Source organism: Anas acuta, chromosome 22, assembly GCF_963932015.1.
Source record: "Anas acuta chromosome 22, bAnaAcu1.1, whole genome shotgun sequence".
In the NCBI taxonomy this organism is placed as follows: Eukaryota; Metazoa; Chordata; class Aves; order Anseriformes; family Anatidae; genus Anas; species Anas acuta.
The window spans coordinates 5,259,572-5,268,277 of record NC_089000.1 but is presented as its reverse complement, the minus strand read 5'-3'; the positions used below and the strand labels follow the sequence as shown (position 1 = coordinate 5,268,277).

At 43.1% G+C, this 8,706-nt stretch overlaps 1 long non-coding RNA gene across 2 annotated transcripts; it reads right to left on the bottom strand.

Moving 5' to 3' along the window:
- Positions 1-1,977: 1,977 nt before the first annotated feature.
- LOC137843377 (uncharacterized) lies at positions 1,978-5,273 on the bottom strand. Of its 2 annotated transcripts, none has more exons than XR_011089477.1 (2): positions 4,501-5,273; positions 1,978-3,972 (listed from the first exon to the last, which is right to left on the bottom strand). It is a non-coding gene; the product is annotated as an uncharacterized lncRNA (long non-coding RNA). The 2 variants fall into 2 exon arrangements; XR_011089478.1 differs by having other exon boundaries at positions 1,978-3,969.
- Positions 5,274-8,706: the final 3,433 nt, after the last annotated feature.

Genomic DNA, 8,706 nt, shown 5'->3' with positions numbered 1-8,706 from the left:
GCTGGCAAACTCCATCCACAGAGAAGCAAGGACAATTCCATGTGGTTTCTGAGGGCAGAACTAGATGGATAAGTTCAAGTTTGTGATCCCATATTCACATATATCGTGATAGCGTGTAGTCAGCAGACTAAGTTTCATCCACAGTGACAAACCTCTCAATGTTCAGTCTGTTGAGGTTTTGGCCTGTGATTCTGCTCTGCTGGATGACTTTTTCCGTTGAAGGTCTGGTTTTATTTGTTATGCAATTTAATATTTTTCCCCTAATTATACCTAAGTATCATGTATTTTTTTTTTTTTATAATCTGTGGTCAGTCAAGAAAATTATTGATCTAATATTAAACAAGCACAGTTTTCATACATATCAACCTGATCTGTTAACGCAATCTGAGGGTTTTTTTTTCATGGAAATCCTACATTTTTGCTTTTCCAACTAACACGTAGGCCACTGTAGACAAAGAGCTATTGTTTATTTCTTCTTGCTGACTTTCTTCATTTGATGTTATTGATGTAGAAAAGACACTTTCTGTTGTAATGGTGAAGTGGAGCATGTCTGTTTGTTAGCTGCATCAGGAAGCTTTATCTTTCTTGGCACTTACCACCAAGGGGCTGATGGCATTCAGTGTCTTCTTGTTAACACCACCACAAAATGTAAAAGAAATCCCAACCCTTCCTCCACCCCTATATTTTTTTGCAGTGATCTTTTCAGCTGTTCATAAGTTGGCCTTCTGAAACAGAAGGGAAAATCACATGTGTATTTTTGTTCAAATGTCAATGCAAGGGCATGGCACTCAGTACAAGGCTTTAGAGGTTGCGTGGGGTAGCCTCATGGAAGAGCTCTTGTAATGTGATTTGTTGGCATCAGAATTTGACTGGAATCTCTCTTAAGTGAAATTTGAGGAAATGTTGTATAGTATAGTGACCGATCTAAAATATCGGGTAATGCAGAGAATGACATGATAGTTGTACATCTTAAACCAGTGGGGTTCCAGTTGCAACAACAGCTTTATCATTTCATCACATTTCTCTCCGGCTGCTTTTCACTTTATTTTTACCACCTTTCTACTGAATGCAGTCCTACTGTTCAAATGGTTGCTGTGCAGCACAGAGTTTGGGAATGGTTTTCACCTTACTGCAGTTTGGAAGTCTTCATGCAAGCAGTAAGGGCTATTTTTGCTCGCAAAATGCAAGCTCCCTTTGTTCAGGAATTTAGCTTTTTTGACTTGGAGTTATCTGGAATCAAACTAAAAAGTCTCTTCCCCTGCCTTCAGCTGCACCTTTTGCCTCCCTGAATGTTGGAGGTCATTTTGTTGTTGCACCCCATCACGAACCACCCCAGTGTGGTTTTGGCTAAGAAACCTAGCAGCTGTGCAGGTAAAGGAGGAAATGGGAGAGGGAGGGAATGACAAACCCCATCCTGTACCCACACTGTGGGTGGAAATGGAGATTTCCAACGGGTTTTGGAATGCAATGGAAGGCGTGTTTGTCAGGTGAGCCTCTTTGTGCCGAAGAAACTGTAGTCACGCGTTTAGTTGCTGCAGAGCTTTTTTGGAGGATTAGGTGCGTTTCTTAATGTAATGCTTCAATATCGTAAAAATCTACACATGCAAGAATCTTGTAAACAACGAGAGGATCCAAGCCCTCTGTGTTTAAACACTCGTGTTTTCCTTGTAACAACCGTGCAAAAAATAAATCTGATTAAAACATGACGGGAAGAATCAGCAAACTTTAATTGCTTAATAAAAGCATAGATAAAGCTTAAATGGTTGCAGGTACCAGAAGAAAGGTAAGAGTCATATGCCTAAGGCTTGCATTGCTTCCTGGATTTTGCATTCCCCCACATTTTTAATTGACGTTTCCAGGTAGGGCATAGGGTTGGCTGTAATTGCCCATACCTCAAAGACCGTCTTGTTACAGTTTTCTGCTGGTGAGCGTGTTCCAGTAGGTGTAAATAGAGATGAGAACTCTCCTTGGTAAGTGACAGCTCTGAAGGTTGTGCGTGGGGAGCCAGGGGATGGTGGGAAGAGGTAGGACCTGTGTGTATCGTGACCTGTACAAGTACTTCTGGGATAATTTTTCAGAATGTCATTGCATCCCCCTCTCCCACATGAACAGTATTTGGTAATTGTTGAAACCACAAAGGAGGAGGGACAGCTACAGGTAGTGTTTTTTCCCCCTCCTCTTTTTCCTTCTCCCAGTAATGAGGCTTTCTAGCTTGTGCTATACCTACTGCTTGTAGACCATGATCCTGAGATGCCATTACCATCTTACTGGGCAGCATTGGATGTTTTCTGTTTTTCTAATACTGCCTGGTAATGATGATTATGGTGTTTCGTGTACAACGTGGAAAAGTTCAACAGCAAATTCGGAAGCAGAGGTTAGTGGCCAGTAGAGAAATCCATGCTTGATTGACTGTCGAGCCTCCCCAAGCATGATGAAATTTATAATGAAATGTTTCATGTGATAGAATAAAAGATAAAAGCAAATATAAGAAAATCTCGTCCTGACTGTAGAATTCTGAAATAATTTTGAAATAATTATGAAATAATTTTATTTTAAATGAGCTTGTAAATAGAAAATCACGCAGAATATAAAGGATAGCATATGTTTGATACTGCAATGATAAGAACACATTCAAAGGAAAATGCTAAGCTTTGTAGCAAAGACAAATGCAAGTACTCTTCTCCAAATAGATTCTTTCTATTTACTTTCAAATTATGGTAGCTTTCAAGAGAATGAAAGAAAACATTTTACTGAAATTTAACATTTGAGTTTTCTAGCTCATAATTTTCTCTCAAAATCAAAATGTTCTCCTCTCTCTAAGTATAAGAAAATTTAAGAAACAAACACCTGAAATCGATAGCGGAATTTACTTTTTCAGCTTTGCTATGGTAACTTACATGTACTCCTTCCTTTTCACATCAGTTCCTCTAGACTTCTGTCCTCCAGCAAGATGTTCTAATAGCAAAGCCATTTATTTTAAAACCTTGAAATTTTAAGTAATGTATATGTTATTTCTTTTATTTTTATACAGATATATTTTTATTTCCATTTATTACTTTTTGGTGTGAGAGAGGGCAGGGGGGGACACTTAACTTCCCTTCCCCCTGATTGTTGTCTTTATTTTAGTGGATGACCTCTATAATACGTTTTAAGTTACAATGGACTTGATTTTTACTTTGTGAGGTTTCTTTCCACAAACCAGTGATACTGGCTAAAGTTACTTGGAAAGAACTAGCTCAGCCTAAAAGGACTTGATGTGAGAATGTTGTCTTCAATGGTTCACATACGCTTTTTGTTCTTTTTCTGAGAATTAAAGCAATCCAGGAAGTTTAACTCCTCCAGTTATCAGATACTAGAGGTGCTGTATAATGGCTATCACCAAGAAAGGTTATTACTGCTGATAGATGCTTTTATCAGGCGGGGCGTTATGGGCAGGTGTTTCAGTGTACCTGGCAGGTGTGAAGCACTCCAGGACACAGCAGCAGCCCCGCTTCCCACCCAGGGTCTCCTACAGGCACACACTGTGCTGCGGCGTTTAATTCCTCACGTGAAGGCTGCCTGGTCCTTGAACCCTATTCAGAAGTGAAAAAAATCATGGATGTGTAGCCTGGATGAGCTGAGTTGTGTTACAGTTGAGTCTCTGCATATGCCCGGTGAAATATTGTGCTGGATCCACAGTGTCTTAGGGCTATGATAAATATTGCATGCAGTAGAACAGTGCCCATGCAGTACAGCTTGGAGCAGAGCTCTCTTGCTATTGCACGATAGTACCTCAAGAGGTACAGCTTGCAACCAGGGCCCAGGGAAGGGAGGAGAACAAACCCTGCTGCCCATCTCCTGCATATGCAGGGGGTCAGTGACAGCCAAAAATCCAGCATCCTTACAGTGGCACAGAGCTCTCAGGTAAGGGACCCCCTCAGGCTAGATCTTGACCTTCTCTGTTGCATGATGTGCTACAGCAAACTTGCCCTGCTTTTGGGGAAAAAAATAAATAAATAAAACAAAGCAGACAGGAACCCTTCATCTTTGTCATTACCATTCAATATGCTTAATTACTTTACCAACAACTGCACACCTACCCCTCCTGTGACTTTGATTTAAGATTCAAATTTGTCTGTATCCCTTCAACCCAAGCAGTACAATAAAGTATTTGTTCTAAAAGCAGTGAACTGTATTAAACGCTAGGCCATCTTTGTCACTTTTTGTGCCCTTCTTAGCACTGTTTTGTTTGTATGCCAGTTTTCAGTTTGTCCTTTTAATTGATTGGAAAGACTTGAAGCTGTTGGTATTTTGTGATTCAGAAGGGAGGACAGAATAAGGAAAGAAACAAAACAAAGGAAATCTTCCTGCTTTTACACTGTCGAAATGAAACTTAACCTTGTGTTTCTATTTTAGATCTTAAGTAACTCAACCTTCTGTATCAACTTTATCTTCTGAAATCCGCTGTGATCTTCACATTATCTTTTAGTACCCAGTGTCTTCCTTCCGCCCACCACCTACCTGGTAAATTACTCACATGCTCAGTGATACGAGGCAATCTTTCTCAAGCCATTTCCATTATTTTTCATGGACCACTGCCATCCTGAAGAACGTGGAATCATTAATAGCTGCTCCATTTCTCCAGCTGCTGGACAGACCGTGGTCCTCTGTGGGCATCTTACTAGACAGTGCTGGATTTCTTGGATCTACTCTAACACTGTCTGGTAACGATGTTTAAAGGGTGAACCAAACAACAACATGCATCAGGAGGAGCTCTCACAGAAAGACATTGTGCCACAATTTAGGCCAAAGTGGAACATTTGGACAACGGGGTAAGGACGTTGGCTACTGTACTACCGAGTGTTTTTAGATGTAGCTACAATCATAAATACCTCTGACCACGGCGCTGCTGGAAACCACTCCGTTAGGTGCTGTTAAGCCTTGTTATTGCTGTGGAGGAGGTGTGACAGGAGATGTCGGCACACAAAATTCAGGTCTCCGCAGAGGCACAGAGCTGCAATCTTCTCTCCCAACAGCAGGTCTGGAGCCGTGATGTGTTTGCACGGCACAGCTCTAGGCCAGGAGGCTGAAAGATTTGCTTGTAGCTTGGTTGTGAGAGGTGGTGCAAGCAGGATGCTGGCTGCAAAGGTCGTTCTTCCCAATTACAGTTCAATTACCTCCATGGTTGAACGGACCCTGAACTTCCAACCCTATAACCTGCCCTGTTGCAGGCAGTGCTTGCAGCTGGTGGGTTAATCACGCTAATTAAGAAACAAAGCAATTTAACCCAGGCAAGGAACAACTACCTACCCCAGCAGAGGAACACGAAGGGCTATGGCCTCACAAGCTCAGCAGCTCAGGTGGAAATACATTGCTGCAGTGACTGGGGAATGGATGAGGTGTTGCTTAGAAGCTGGTGCTTCTGGTGAACACGGAGGTCAGATATAAACATTTTTTGGGGGGTGATAGAGGAGAAAGTGTGTGAGTGAGGGGCACTTTCTTCACTAGTAAAGGACCGAACAGGCCAGCTCTGACGTCTTTAGAGAGGAAAGCTCCCAAATTCTGGAGCTGTCTGAAGCTTATGTATATTTCCCAGTTCTAACCCACGTTTAAAGCACTGAGTCTCTTTACAAGATGATGATCAGGAGCAGTGGAGTTACCAAGTCGATAATTTTGGCTTCGCACAAATTCAGATGAAGACTTGGGCATACTCTGTCTCCAAAGAATAAAAATTAATGTAGAACTCATTAAATGGCCACTGTACAAGCTGAGATTCACCCTTACACAAGGAGCGCTCATGCTGCCTGGGTTCCTTAAAGTGCATAAAGTTTTGGGGTTTTGGGGGACGTGCCTTGGGGTGGGATGCTGCAGAGGCCTCGTACTGGGTTCTTCAGAGTAGTACCCATTGGTTTTCAGCTTGTTTCTGTAAGAAACATAAGGCAATGGTACACACACTCCTCACCCCAGATCTTCACACAGATTCCTGGGACTGGTCTGAGTTTGAACCACAGCACCAAAGCGTTTTCCTCATCCTCCACGTGGTGTTCATCCCCTCCCTTCCTCCCAAATAAACCGGGTACAGCAGCCCAGCACCATGCAAGCAAATTCTGCGCTCTGCCTGTGTCACTGGGAATTTCTACGTGTTTTTTTCAACCCTTTCCAGTAGGCCGGGCGTCTGATGCCTTGCCAGAACTGCTGTGCAATACAGGAATTGTAGAAAAATGAACCAATGCCTGTTCCCTTAAAGCGCCTTCTTTAACTCCCCTGGTTGCCTGGAGCAAGCTCGGTTTTGTGTTTGCCCTTGCAGGTTGTAGCTCTCAGTAAAGCAGGAGAGGGAAGGAAGGAGCAGAGGAGCGTTCTTTGGTGATTAGCCCCCGTGTTACTTATTAACCGGTTCACAAGGGATTGAGGAAATGGTGTGAAATTTGAGTGACTCTGCAAATTGGCTTTTAACAAGCATTTAAATGAGATGAATTGGAGCGCGCACCCACCCCCCATCCATCTTCTCTTCTTAAAACAAAATGTGGGTGCTAAGCTTGGATGGAGTGGAATAAATAAATAAATAAAAATAAAAAAGTAAACAACTGTAACTGGCCATCCATGGCATGCACAGGGATGTCACCTTAAGAAAAAAAATAAAAAAGAAAAGAAAAGAAAAATGGAACCAGGGAAATTCCCCTGCCCTCCCCCATGATGATTTATGCCTAGGAAAGTGTCCGTTCAGTCTTATCTGAGAGAGAGACAGTGAGTCATGGGAGCCAGGAGTAACCCAGAGAAATCCCCTCGGCCTCAATATCTTTTCCTCCCTCCCCTTCTCCTACCAATTTTCATCTCACTTAACTCGGTTTCACAGGAGAGCAATTCCACAGGCAGTACTGATCCTACCATGCTAGAAAAGCTAAGACCTAGTCTTTATTAGGCCTAATTTTGTCTGGGAGTTTTAATACCAACGAGGGCACAGCCTTTAGGGTGCAGCTGAAACACGTGCGTCTGCACCCTGCTGTGCTACGACTGCTGGAGCTGCACGGGACGGGCACGGTGAGCAAATTCATAGCAACACGGATGCACAGGACAGAGCCCTTGGTAAGTGAAGCAAGTTCCTTACAATATTTTTATTTAGCTCTCATGCTGGTGAACTGGAAACAGGCGTGTTTTTGTGACTGTGCTGCCTGTATGGTATTCATTGGCTACTGATGCCTATGGGAGAGGCTCTCAGCCTTTCCCCTTCCTATCATTTTAGTCCTGGATCTGGAAAAATTGCTTTAACGTTGGTGGTTTCCTCTAGCCTGAGTGCCTGCTGATTGCTGTCTTACCAGGCAAAGTTAGATCTAGCTAGTTTTGTCTAATACTGTCTGGTAATGCCGTCAATCGCATCGGCAAAAATCTTCGTCTTGACGGAAATGTGGAGAACAAAATCTGGCCTTTTTCGGAAGAAGCAGTGAAGTTTGATGCCTGGGCCTTCTCACTGGAGTCCAGGCTTGTGCTGAAAGCTCCTCCAAGTGCACAAACAGGGACAGGGAGATAGGAAGTCAAGGGAACACAAGGGTGCATGTCCATAACTCATAGGTAGGTCAGGGTATGGTTTTTTAACTTGTTTCCCTAAGAAACCAGGCTTCTGAACTCACTAGCTGCACGTTAGTGACTTTTGGACCCATTATCAGATTTACTTGAAGTTTGATGGGCCCAGTTGTAACAACCCAGTCGCTTTGAGAAAGGCTTCATAGAAATAAGCCCGTTGCCCTGGTGATGATTAGCCTAACAAGCATGGATGAAAGGCAGAAACCTCCCCGCTCCACAGCACAGGAAGATGATAGTTTTTGATTCTTATTCTTCATCCTACAGAGTTATTCCTCTACTCAACACAGAAAACACCATGAAGGTTTTTTTTGTTGCTGCTGTTTGAGACAAAGAGAATTTCTCCAGGTAAATTTGGGCCATTTTGCCATCTGAAGTTGCTATCGGTTAAAGCAGCTGCTTCTGCTGGGAAATAATTTGTAAAATGAGCAAAACTTTACAATAGGTTAGTATGTCCTGTTACTACACTGTGACTTCAGGTAAGGGCTACTTCATTTTTACACTGATAGAAAAGTACTTTGTAAAATGTCATAAAATAAAGGGTCCGCAAAGCCCTCAGCTCAGCAGATCTGTTTGAGACGTAGGTAATTATGCAAGAACAAAGGTGGATTTCCTGAGAAGGGCTCTGATTCCCTGCATGCATCTACCAGCCGAAATTTGTCCTCCCATATTGAGAAGCAGCGATGAGCTGCGCCAGCTGTTGGATTTCTTGTGCTGTCGGATTTTTTTTGTGCATACAGCGCTGTGGTGTACAGGATGTGTTCCCAACCTCACCTGGTGAGCACCCCGTGCCCCGAGGCACTGGAGCTAGGACAGCGCAGCCTCACTGCATTGCCAGGAATTTCCCAGTTAGGAAATCTCCTTGCCCCAAACCTCTCAGGCGGTGAAGATGCTATCTGGGTCCTGCTTGAAGTGAGTCACGCTGGCAAGTCTCATTTTGCAGGGTACAAGCAACGTCCCTTTCCACAGCACAATTCTTTCATGGAAAGGTGCTGCTTCCTCTGCTATATTGCGGTGTCTCATCAATTTTATACATTTAATTGTGCTATACCTGAACTTCAGCTATTGGACTCCTTGTTTTCGTTTTCTCTTTGTGCCTCTCCTTGCCCAACATCTTTGTATTTCACAGAAGCTGGAGTTTCTTCTTGGAAG